The following is a 12,827-nucleotide window of genomic DNA, read 5'->3' on the forward strand; positions in this document are numbered from 1 at the left end:
AAAGATTAAATTTGAAATGGATTCTTGTTAAGCATTTGTAGGAAGAATGGAATATTTGTGTAGAATTTGTTCCTGCGCCAGTAAATACCAGTGTATACAAAATTAACTAAAGCAAACAGGTCTAAACCAATGTATATTGATCGAAGGGTATGGAGCTGGGTCTGTGATTGGCCAGAAGCTTCTCACTGTATTATCAGCTATACAGTATTCCTCAATGGAGGCTGTTAGCTCAGGAGATCTATACTGTAGATTTATGGACAAATCTATAAGTTATTTTTGTAACAAACCCAAATTCACAGAATCAACTCAGCCATTAATAGAGATCGCTGTGTGTGTTTTTGTTGGGGCAGAGGAGAGTGATTTGAATCAAGTGCTTTAACAAGATGGAACAAAACACTGGTCTTTAGGTGCAAAGAGCTTTTTTTTTGTAGTCATATCATCATGTTATTAATCAGCAGAAATCATATTGGCTTAGTTATAAGGCAGGGGAATATGATATTGGCTCAAGGCCTAGTAACTGGACCAGTATGTGATAGCTCAAGTATAAGAAAATAAAACCATTCCATTTTATAAAATTTAATGTAAGCTTGTAAGTGTCAGGGAGAGGGACATCTGCTGCTTTAGGAACAATGTCAACATTCTCTCAATCTTTAATTTGCCAAAGTGTTAAAATCAGTTCTTTATTAATGTAAACAATTTATGATCATGCTTGTGAACACACCAACATATTCCCCAATTCATTAAAATGTTTATAACATATCCTCCTCAACAAAGACTCATCCATATGTACATTTGTTGTTGTTTGTTTGTAATTATTTGAGACATAATAAGCTGTAAGCTTTAAAGATATCAGTAAGCTTTAATAATGATATCTGTAAGTTATAATGATATCTGTAAGCTTTAATGATATCTGTAAACTGTAAGCTTTAATGATGATATTTGTAAGCATTAATGATATCTGTAAGCTTTAATGATATCTGTAAGCTGTAATGATGATATCTGTAAGTTTTAATATCTGTAAGCTTTAATGATATCTGTAAGTTTTAAGTTATAATGATATCTGTAAGCTTTAATGATGATATTTGTAAGCTTTAATGATATCTGTAAGCTTTAATGATATCTGTAAGCTTTAATGATATCTGTAAACTGTAAGCTTTAATGATGATATTTGTATGCATTAATGATATCTGTAAGCTTTAATGATATCTGTAAGCTTAAATGATTAATGATATCTGTAAGCATAAATGATTAATCTGTAAGCTTTAATGATATTTGTAAGCTTTAATGATATCTGTAAACTGTAAGCTGTAATGATGATATCTGTAAGTTTTAATATCTGTAAGCTTTAATGATATCTGTAAGTTTTAAGTTATAATGATATCTGTAAGCTTTAATGATGATATTTGTAAGCTTTAATGATATCTGTAAGCTTTAATGATATCTGTAAACTGTAAGCTTTAATGATGATATTTGTAAGCATTAATGATATCTGTAAGCTTTAATGATATCTGTAAGCTTTAATGATATCTGTAAGCTTAAATGATTAATGATATCTGTAAGCATAAATGATTAATCTGTAAGCTTTAATGATATCGGTAAGCTTTGATGATATCTGTAAACTGTAAGCTTTAATGATGATATCTGTAAGTTTTAATATCTGTAAGCTTTAATGATATCTGTAAGTTTTAAGTTATAATGATGTCTGTAAGCGTCAATGATTAATCTGTAAGCTTTAATGATATCTGTAAGCTGTAAGCTTTAATGATGATATCTGTAAGTTTTAATATCTGTAAGCTTTAATGATATCTGTAAGTTTTAAGTTATAATGATATCTGTAAGCTTTAATGATATCTGTAAGCTTTAATGATATCTGTAAACTGTAAGCTTTAATAATGATATGATATCTGTAAGCTTTAATGATGTGTGTAAGTTATAATGATATCTGTAAGTTATAATGATATCTGTAATTATAATGATATCTGTAAGTTATAATGATATCTGTAATTATAATGATATCTGTAAGCTTTAATGATATCTGTAATTATAATGATATCTGTAAGCTGTAAGTTATAATGATATCTGTAAGCTTTAATGATATCTGTAAGCTTTAATGATATCTGTAAGCTGTAAGTTATAATGATATCAGTAAGCTTTAATAATGATATCTGTAAGCTTTAATGATATCTGTAATTATAATGATATCTGTAAGCTGTAAGTTATAATGATATCTGTAAGCTTTAATGATATCTGTAAGCTTTAATGATATCTGTAAGCTGTAAGTTATAATGATATCAGTAAGCTTTAATAATGATATCTGTAAGCTTTAATGATATCTGTAATTATAATATCTGTAAGCTGTAAGCTTTAATAATATCTGTAAGTTATCACATTGATATCTGTAAGGTCAGGTTTATGATGATATTTTTATTCTAAAGTTGGTAATGTTGAAATTTGTTGATGATTAATATGAAAGTAATTTGAATGGGGAAGAATGATTTAAAGGTGCTGTTTTATGGAATTTGTTTTATTGAAGGTTTTGGTAAGTGATAAAGTGAAGCTCTGACTGGAAATATTTGTTTTGATGTGGCTTTTTGTTTTGACAACATTAAGTGAGGAGGTGATTTATGATAGTTGAGAGGGAGTTGGTAGCCCTTATCATTATAACAGTGTACGCAGCTAAAAGCTTGTGATTTTCTTTTGTTTCTTTAATAGTCAGCTCTAAAAATCAATATTTCTAATGAGAACTGTATGTGTTCTTGCCCATTCATTGTGCAACCAGGAAATGCTTAAGACCAGGGTTTAACAGGTTATGGACTTTCATTTCCGATGGAGATAGCAATGGAAATAACAGTCACTGATGAGAACTAGCTCCAGTTCTTATCTTTTGTAGCAGCAATAAAATGCATTGCTCAAAATTATTCTGAATTAGATGAGGCTTTGCCTGAGACATTCTGTCATATCCTAAATCAAAGTTATTTCAGATATGAAATGCCCTAAGCCTTGGGTAGGAGATCAGAAATAAAATGTCCCAGGCTCTGGTTTGGAGATTAAATATGAAATATCACAAGCCTTCGTCAGGAGCTCAGATATGAAATGTCCCAGGTCTGGGTAAGGGGCTCTGATATGAAATGTCCCAGGCCTGGGTAAGGGGCTGTGATATGGCAGGTCCATTGCCTTGGTTAGGAACTGTGATATAGCTGGTCCCAGACCTTTGTTTGGACCTCAGATAAGAATGCTTTAGGCCTTGGTGAGGAACTATGAAATGACAGGTCCCTGGCCTTAGTAAGGTTCTCAGATAAAAAATTGCCCTGGCTGTCATTAGTAGCTGATATGTCCAGTCACGGGCGTTGGTTATGAACTGTGATACTGCATGTCCAAAGCCTTGTTTAGGAGCTCCGATATGACAGGTCCCAGGTCTGGATTATATGTTCAGAGCTCAGATATGAAATGTCCCAGACCTAGGTTTAATGATTACAGCTCTGATATGACAGGTACCAGACCGGAATTTGATGCTGAGAGCTCTGATATTACAGGTCCCAGGTCTGGATTAAATGATCAGAGCTCAGATACGAATTATCCTAGACCTAAGTTTAATGCTTAGAGGTCTGATGTATGACAGGTACCAGACCTGAATTAGATGCGAAGAGCTCTGATATGACAGGTCCCAGGTCTGGATGATATGTTCAGATCTCAGATATGAAATGTCCCAGGCTATGGTTAAGATACAAAATGTCCCAGACCTAGGTTTAATGATTACAACAGTGATGTATGACAGGTACCAGACCTGAATTAGATGCTGAGAGCTCTGATATTACAGGTCCCAGGTCTGGATTATATGTTCAGATCTCAGATATGAAATGTCCAAGGTCTTGGTTATGAGCTCAGATACAGAATGTTCCAGACCCAGGTTTAATGCTCAGAACCATGATATGACAGGTCCCATACCTAGGATTAATGCTCAGAGCCCTGAGTTGACAATTCTTAGACCTAGCTTTTATGCTTAGAACCATGATATGACGGGTCGGGACCCGAGTTTAATGCTTGTGTAATGTGTTCCTATCCACCTATATTGCTAGTGTGAATGTGTTTTGAGTATACCAATATACTAGTGTGAAATAAGGTTTCCAACCTCCCACACTGCTAGTATAAAATAATGTACCGCCCCACATCGTGTGAAGCAATGCCTGAGTTTGATGTGTACCACTTTTTCGCTGATAGTTGAAAATGATATTAAGCAGCGTCTGACCTTGACGACCAATTGTCCGCTATGCTGATGTTATTTTTAAATAATGTGAAGTGATGTCCCACTTTGATGCTTGCCCCGTGTAGAAGTTGCATCATGTGCCTGGTTTCCCTTCACCACCCAGCGTTCCTTGGCTGCAGAGAGAGGGTTATTGATCAGTGAATTGATTTGCCTGTTCCTGGAGTGCTTGGCAGTAGAATCAATGACAGCTATAGAGCCACTGTCTACAGCGGAGTCTTCCAACACTCCCACTTTATAGAGCCGCCATTTTGGGTTTTATCTCGCCACCCGAGCACAAATAACTACACCAGGTTCTGGGGAGTGTGGTGAACCATTGGTCATGAGTAGATGAGGTTCTGGTGGACAGGACCTATTGTGACTTTGGAGAGCTGAAGGTCAATACACTGTGTGGAAGCTGAACATTTTTGTTGTACCTAACTTATTGATCCTGTTGGAGAATGCACATGAACATGTGAACATGGATGCTGAGGTAAAAAAAATTAAAATACTGCATCTTCACCAGGTAATCAGATATTAACATCACAGCATTATTAATTAAATGTTACTCTGTCTGGCAGGTAATTAGCATACAACATCGATTAAGGTTTAATGTGGGCACATTGTCTGTGTTCAGTGCTAGGTTTGCCTAGCCATTGTATGGTATCTTGCCATGTCATTGCACTATTGTCACTGGTGTGTATACCTATGTATCAGTATTCAAGTATTGTTCTTGAATATCATAGGAACCATTGTCTTGTTCTGAAGACCTGTGTATTGATGCTCCATGTACTGCTGTTCAGGAAGATAGGAACAATTGCCTTGTCCTAAAGGCTTGCATTTTAATGTTTCATGTACTGTCCTTGAGGAAGATAGGAACCATTGTCTGATCTGTAGGCCTGTGTATCAATGTTCCATGAACTGTTTTGAGGATGGTATAAATCGTTGCCTCGTTCTGTAGGCCTGTGTATCAATGTTCCATGAACTGTCATTGAGGATGGTATAAATTGTTGTCTTGTTTTGTAGGCCTGTGTATTAATGTTCCATGAACTGTCATTGAGGATGGTATAAATTGTTGTCTTGTTTTGTAGGCCTGTGTATCAATGTTCCATGAACTGTCATTGAGGATGGTATAAATTGTTGCCTTGTTCTGTAGGCCTGTATATCAATGTTCCATGAACTGGCCTTGTGGATGGTATAAATTGTTGCCTTGTTATTAAGACTGTGTATCAATGTTCCATGAACTGTCCTTAAGGATGGTATAAATTGTTGTCTTGTTTTGTAGGCCTGTGTATCAATGTTCCATGAACTGTCCTTGTGGATGGTATAAATTGTTTCCTTGTTATTAAGACTGTGTATCAATGTTCCATGAACTGTCCTTAAGGATGGTATAAATTGTTGCCTTGTTCTGTAGGCCTGTGTATCAATGTTCTATGAAATGTCCTTAAGGATGGTATAAATTGTTGTCTTGTTCTGTAGGCCTGTGTTTCAATATTCTATGAAATGTCCTTAAGGATGGTATAAATTGTTGTCTTGTTCTGTAGGCCTGTGTATCAATGTTCCATGAACTGTCATTGAGGATGGTATAAATTGTTGTCTTGTTTTGTAGGCCTGTGTATCAATGTTCCATGAACTGTCATTGAGGATGGTATAAATTGTTGTCTTGTTTTGTAGGCCTGTGTTTCAATGTTCTATGAACTGTCTATAAGGATGGTATAAATTGTTGTCTTGTTTTGTAGGCCTGTGTTTCAATGTTCTATGAACTGTCTATAAGGATGGTATAAATTGTTGTCTTGTTCTGTTGGCCTGTGTATCAATGTTCCATGAACTGTCTATAAGGATGGTATAAATTGTTGCCTTGTTCTGTTGGCCTGTGTATCAATGTTCCATGAACTGTCTATAAGGATGGTATAAATTGTTGTCTTGTTCTGTAGGCCTGTGTATCAATGTTCCATGAACTGTCTATAACGATGGTATAAATTGTTGCCTTGTTCTGTAGGCCTGTGTATCAATGTTCCATGAACTGTCATTGAGGATGATAAAGATTATAATGATATTATGTCCCTTAACACTGACACCAATATCTTAATGCCCCTTAACACTGACACAATAATATTATGTCCCTTAACACTGACATCAATATCTTAATGCCCCTTAACACTGACATCAATATCTTAATGTCCCTTAACACTGATCATCAATGCCCCTTAACACTGACACAATGATATTATGTCCCTTAACACTGACATCAATATCTTAATGCCCCTTAACACTGACATCAATATCTTAATGTCCCTTAACACTGACACAATGATATAATGTCCCTTAACACTGACACCAATATCTTAATGTCCCTTAACACTGACACAATGATATAATGTCCCTTAACACTGATACCAATATCTTAATGTCCCTTAACACTGACACAATGATATAATGTCCCTTAACACTGATACCAATATCTTAATGTCCCTTAACACTGACACAATGATATAATGTCCCTTAACACTGACACCAATATCTTAATGTCCCTTAACACTGACACAATGATATAATGTCCTTTAACACTGACACCAATATCTTTATGTCCCTTAGTACTGACATCAATATCTTAATGTCCCTTAACACTGACACAATGATATAATGTCCCTTAACACTGACACCAATATCTTATTGTCCCTTAACACTGACACAATGATATAATGTCCCTTAACACTGATACCAATATCTTAATGTCCCTTAACACTGACACAATGATATAATGTCCTTTAACACTGACACCAATATCTTTATGTCCCTTAGTACTGACACCAATATCTTAATGCCCCTTAACTTGGGTATCGAACTATATAATACACTACATTGTACTAAAACTCATGACCTTCTGTAAAATGGAGAAGATAGATAGAGTATGTGATCTTTGTCGGACCTGTAAGTGTTATCATGCTTGTTTATACATTGATTAAAACTTTTGACAGCTGAAGCCCATATTTTTTACCATCTTGATGCTTGTGTTTCTGATCCAGTTGTCACCTGTCATAAGCAGTTGCTGATATCTCCTTTGTGTTATAATGGATGGTTTCTTACCTTACGGATGCTTCTGTGTGATAACTCAGCAATTTCAACTATCAACCATCTTTGTAATGTCTGCTTCTGGTGATGATCACTACAGAATTCACCAGGCTCCATTATTCTGTCTTGTTTTAGGTTGTAAAGTTGGCAAAAAGCAATCTGTATAAAACCATATCAAACTGTCTACAGCTTCAGTGTTGAGGACAGCACATAAATATTTCATCAGAATCATTTAGACAATACCAAGTAACATAGCTTGTGTGTGTCTGGACACCTTCAGCTGGGAACAGTCTATCGTCAACCAGCAACTGCATCAAATATTTATATCATTGTAATATGTCATCAAAAACAAGTTTGGCAGTGACAGTGTTAAACTGAACCAATCGAAAGAACTGTTTGTGCAATAGTAAAGTGGAGCTGTTTCTACTGTCCCAAAATGGGGCTGTTTATACCGCAGTAAAAGAAGCAGCAGTAAGTGAGTACCTGTTTGTATATAAGTGAATTATAAGCTTCTTTTGTACAGTAGTAAATGAGTGACCTGTTTGTACAGTAGTACATGAGTGACCTGTTTGTACAGTAGGAAATGAGTGACCTGTTTGTACAGTAGTACATGAGTGACCTGTTTGTACAGTAGTAAATGAGTGACCTGTTTGTACAGTAGTACCTGAGTGACCTGTTTGTACAGTAGGAAATGAGTGACCTGTCTGTACAGTAATACATGAGTGACCTGTTTGTACAGTAGTACATGAGTGACCTGTTTGTACAGTAGGAAATGAGTGACCTGTTTGTGCTGTAGGAAATGAGTGACCTGTTTGTACAGTAGGAAATGAGTGACCTGTTTGTACAGTAGTAAATGAGTGACCTGTTTGTACAGTAGTACATGAGTGACCTGTTTGTACAGTAGTACATGAGTGACCTGTTTGTACAGTAGTAAATGAGTGACCTGTTTGTGCAGTAGTAAATGAGTGACCTGTTTGTACAGTAGTAAATGAGTGACCTGTTTGTACAGTAGTACATGAGTGACCTGTTTGTACAGTAGTACATGAGTGACCTGTTTGTACAGTAGGAAATGAGTGACCTGTTTGTTCAGTAGGAAATGAGTGACCTGTTTGTACAGTAGGAAATGAGTGATGTGTTTGTACAGTAGTAAATGAGTGATATGTTTATACAGTAGGAAATGAATGATCTGTTTGTACAGTAGGAAATGAGTGACCTGTTTATACATTAGTAAATGAGTGACCTGTTTGTACAGTAGTAAATGAGTGACCTGTTTGTACAGTAGTACATGAGTGACCTGTTTGTACAGTAGTACATGAGTGACCTGTTTGTACAGTAGTTAATGAGTGACCTGTTTGTACAGTAGTTAATGAGTGACCTGTTTGTACAGTAGTTTATGAGTGACCTGTTTGTACAGTAGTACATGAGTGACCTGTTTGCACAGTAGTAAATGAGTGACCTGTTTGCACAGTAGTAAATGAGTGACCTGTTTGTACAGTGGTACATGAGTGACCTGTTTGTACAGTGGTACATGAGTGACCTGTTTGTACAGTAGGAAATGAGTGACCTGTTTGTACAGTGGTACATGAGTGACCTGTTTGTACAGTAGGAAATGAGTGACCTGTTTGTACAGTAGGAAATGAGTGACGTGTTTATACAGTATTAATTGGATGACAAGTTTGTAGAGTAGTTAATGAGTGACCTGTTTTTACAGTAGGAAATGAGTGACCTGTTTGTACAGTAGTTAATGAGTGACCTGTTTGTACAGTAGTACATGAGTGACCTGTTTGCACAGTAGTAAATGAGTGACCTGTCTGTGCAGTAGGAAATGAGTGACCTGTCTGTACAGTAGTAAATGAGTGACCTGTTTGTACAGTGGTACATGAGTGACCTGTTTGTACAGTGGTACATGAGTGACCTGTTTGTACAGTAGGAAATGAGTGACCTGTTTGTACAGTGGTACATGAGTGACCTGTTTGTACAGTAGTAAATGAGTGACCTGTTTGTACAGTGGTACAGGAGTGACCTGTTTGTACAGTAGTAAATGAGTGACCTGTTTGTACAGTAAGAAATGAGTGATGTGTTTGTACAGTAGTAAATGAGTGATGTGTTTATACAGTAGGAAATGAGTGATCTGTTTGTACAGTAGGAAATGAGTGATGTGTTTATACAGTAGGAAATGAGTGACCTGTTTATACAGTAGGAAATGAGTGACCTGTTTGTACAGTAGGAAATGAGTGATGTGTTTATACAGTAGGAAATGAGTGACCTGTTTGTACAGTAGGAAATGAGTGACCTGTTTGTACAGTAGGAAATGAGTGATCTGTTTGTACAGTAGGAAATGAGTGATGTGTTTATACAGTAGGAAATGAGTGATGTGTTTATACAGTAGGAAATGAGTGATGTGTTTATACAGTAGGAAATGAGTGATGTGTTTATACAGTAGGAAATGAGTGATGTGTTTATACATTAGGAAATGAGTGATGTGTTTATACAATAGGAAATGAGTGACCTGTTTATACATTAGTAAATGAGTGACCTGTTTGTACAGTAGGAAATGAGTGACCTGTTTGTACAGTAGGAAATGAGTGATGTGTTTATACAGTAGGAAATGAGTGATGTGTTTATACAGTAGGAAATGAGTGATCTGTTTATACAGTAGGAAATGAGTGATGTGTTTATACAGTAGTACCTGAGTGACCTGTTTGTACAGTAGGAAATGAGTGACCTGTTTGTACAGTAGGAAATGAGTGATCTGTTTATACAGTAGGAAATGAGTGATGTGTTTATACAGTAGGAAATGAGTGATCTGTTTATACAGTAGGAAATGAGTGACCTGTTTATACAGTAGGAAATGAGTGACCTGTTTGTACAGTAGGAAATGAGTGATCTGTTTGTACAGTAGGAAATGAGTGATGTGTTTATACAGTAGGAAATGAGTGATGTGTTTATACAGTAGTACCTGAGTGACCTGTTTGTACAGTAGGAAATGAGTGACCTGTTAATGAGTGACCTGTTTGTACAGTAGGAAATGAGTGATCTGTTTGTACAGTAGGAAATGAGTGATGTGTTTATACAGTTGGAAATGAGTGACCTGTTTATACAGTAGGAAATGAGTGACCTGTGTGTACAGTAGGAAATGAGTGATGTGTTTATACAGTAGGAAATGAGTGATGTGTTTATACAGTAGGAAATGAGTGATCTGTTTGTACAGTAGGAAATGAGTGATGTGTTTATACAGAAGGAAATGAGTGACCTGTTTGTACAGTAGTAAATGAGTGACATGTTTATACAGTATTAATTGGATGACAAGTTTGTAGAGTAGTTAATGAGTGACCTGTTTTTACAGTAGTTAATGAGTGACCTGTTTTTACAGTAGTTAATGAGTGACCTGTTTGTACAGTAGTTAATGAGTGACCTGTTTGTACAGTAGTACCTGAGTGACCTGTTTGTACAGCAGTAAATGAGTGACCTGTTTGTACAGTAGGAAAGGAGTGATCTGTTTGTACAGTAGTTAATGAGCGACCTGTTTGTACAGTAGGAAAGGAGTGATCTGTTTGTACAGTAGTAAATGAGTGATATTTTTGTGCAGTAGTAAATAGAGGGCCTTTTTGTAAAGTAGCAAATGGAGAAAATGTTTGTACAATGGTAAAGGGAATATCTGTTTGTACAGTTACAAATGGAAAACCTGTTTGTACAGTGTTGAAGGGAATAGCTGTTTGTACAATGTTAAATGGGTGACCTGTTTGTACAGTTACAAATGGAGAACCTGTTTGTACAGTGGTAAAGGGAATAGCTATTTGTACAGTTACAAATGGAGAATCTGTTTGTACAGTGGTAAAGAGAATAGCTGTTTGTACAGTTACAAATGGAGAGCCTGTTTGTACAGTGGTAAAGGGAATAGCTGTTTGTACAAGCACAAATGGAGAAACTGTTTGTACAGTGGTAAAGGGAATAGCTGTTTGTACAGTTACAAATGGAGAAACTGTTTGTACAGTGGTAAAGGGAATAGCTGTTTGTACAATGAAGGACCTGTAATAGTTAGTTGTGGAGCTACGAGTAAATGAAGGACCTGTAATAGTTAGTAGTGGAGCTACGAGTAAATGAAGGCCTGTTATGTAGAAGTGTGCTGTATTTGTGCCTGCCACTTGTGGTATTGATTCTTTACCGTACTTATAGTCAAAGAGGCCAGATGCTATTTCAGGGTTTGTCAATGGGCTTCCCATACATCAGGTCCCTGTCACTGCCTTTTGATGGCATGCCTTCTCCACACTCTGTTAGGATGTGATTACCGTTTCTAATTCCATTGTCAGATCTTCTAGGGATAATAAAGCTAACGTTATTGCATTCTTCTGCCTGTTGCTTCCATTTATGGTAGATATGAAAGGTTAGGTGACAGGTAGGATATGTGTATATATCTGTCCATTTGAAAGTTCAATAGATACACAATTTCCTGTTGGTACTTTTCTGCATTGGGAGTTACTGATTCTTCAACCTGGCATGTGATCACTTTAACCTTTGATAGTTGTGTTACAAATTTGATTTGCATCTGATAATATTTTGTCAGAGGTGTATCCTGGTATTGTGTTTTTGTGGTTAAGTCTGATATACTGACCTGTACTGGTATCTATAAAAGCTGGGAAACCTGAGTTATGTCCCCTGTACCTTTGTATGATATACATCTACAGGTCATCGGTTCTTGATTGAACTAATTTGTTTAGTATATCAGTATATGTTACATATCTCAGTGAAAAAACTGGGAACTTGTTATGTACAAAGTATCAAAACATTGTATTTATATGTTGAAGTACATGGTTGATGTGGCTTATACATTGTAAATTATGACCTCTGTCACTCACCTGACAGAGAATGTTTCTCTGGTATGGTGTCTAAGACTCTGGTTTGAATCCTGTTGCAATGCTCTGCAGAGAAGTTATTTTTCATTTCAAATCAAACATATTTTCCAGTCCCCAAATGCTTTTCATTTAACCACACCACATTTTACAGCAAATGGGATCTGATGTTTATTGATATATTTCAACCTGTTTTGGGGTATTGACCTGTATAACTTTCATAACTGAAAATATTTTATTTACATATATTCATCTATATTTGTTACATAAAGTTAAACAGGGTCAGATTTATTTATGTATATTTATCTCTATGTGTTATATAAATATATTCAGGGTAAGATTTTTTAATATATATATATGTCTGTGTTATATAAATTTATTGAGGGTAAGATTTATTTATTAGCCCACCATCTATTCAAATAGATGGTGGGTTATTCAAATCGCCCTACGTCCGTGGTCCGTCGCGCCGTCCGGCCGTCCGTCCGTCCGTCCGTAAACAATTCTTGTTACCGCTATTTCTGGAAAAGTACTAGATGGATCTTTTTCAAATTTCATATGCAGGTTCCCCTTGGTCCCTAGTTGTGCATTGTACCTTTTTTGAACTGATTCGCATTCAAGATGGCCGACAGGTGGCCATCTTGGATTTTGGAAGTAAAAGTTTGTTA

General features: G+C 36.1%; 1 protein-coding gene across 2 annotated transcripts in view; it reads left to right on the forward strand.

Annotated features, from left to right (window-relative positions):
• Positions 1-12,827, forward strand: part of LOC132561764 (protein stoned-B-like) — a 34,473-nt gene that overhangs the window by 10,304 nt on the left and 11,342 nt on the right. The window lies entirely within an intron of this gene.

The sequence above is a fragment of the Ylistrum balloti genome, unplaced genomic scaffold, assembly GCF_031769215.1.
Source record: "Ylistrum balloti isolate Yb309-2 unplaced genomic scaffold, AGI_CSIRO_Ybal_v1 Utg371276, whole genome shotgun sequence".
In the NCBI taxonomy this organism is placed as follows: Eukaryota; Metazoa; Mollusca; class Bivalvia; order Pectinida; family Pectinidae; genus Ylistrum; species Ylistrum balloti.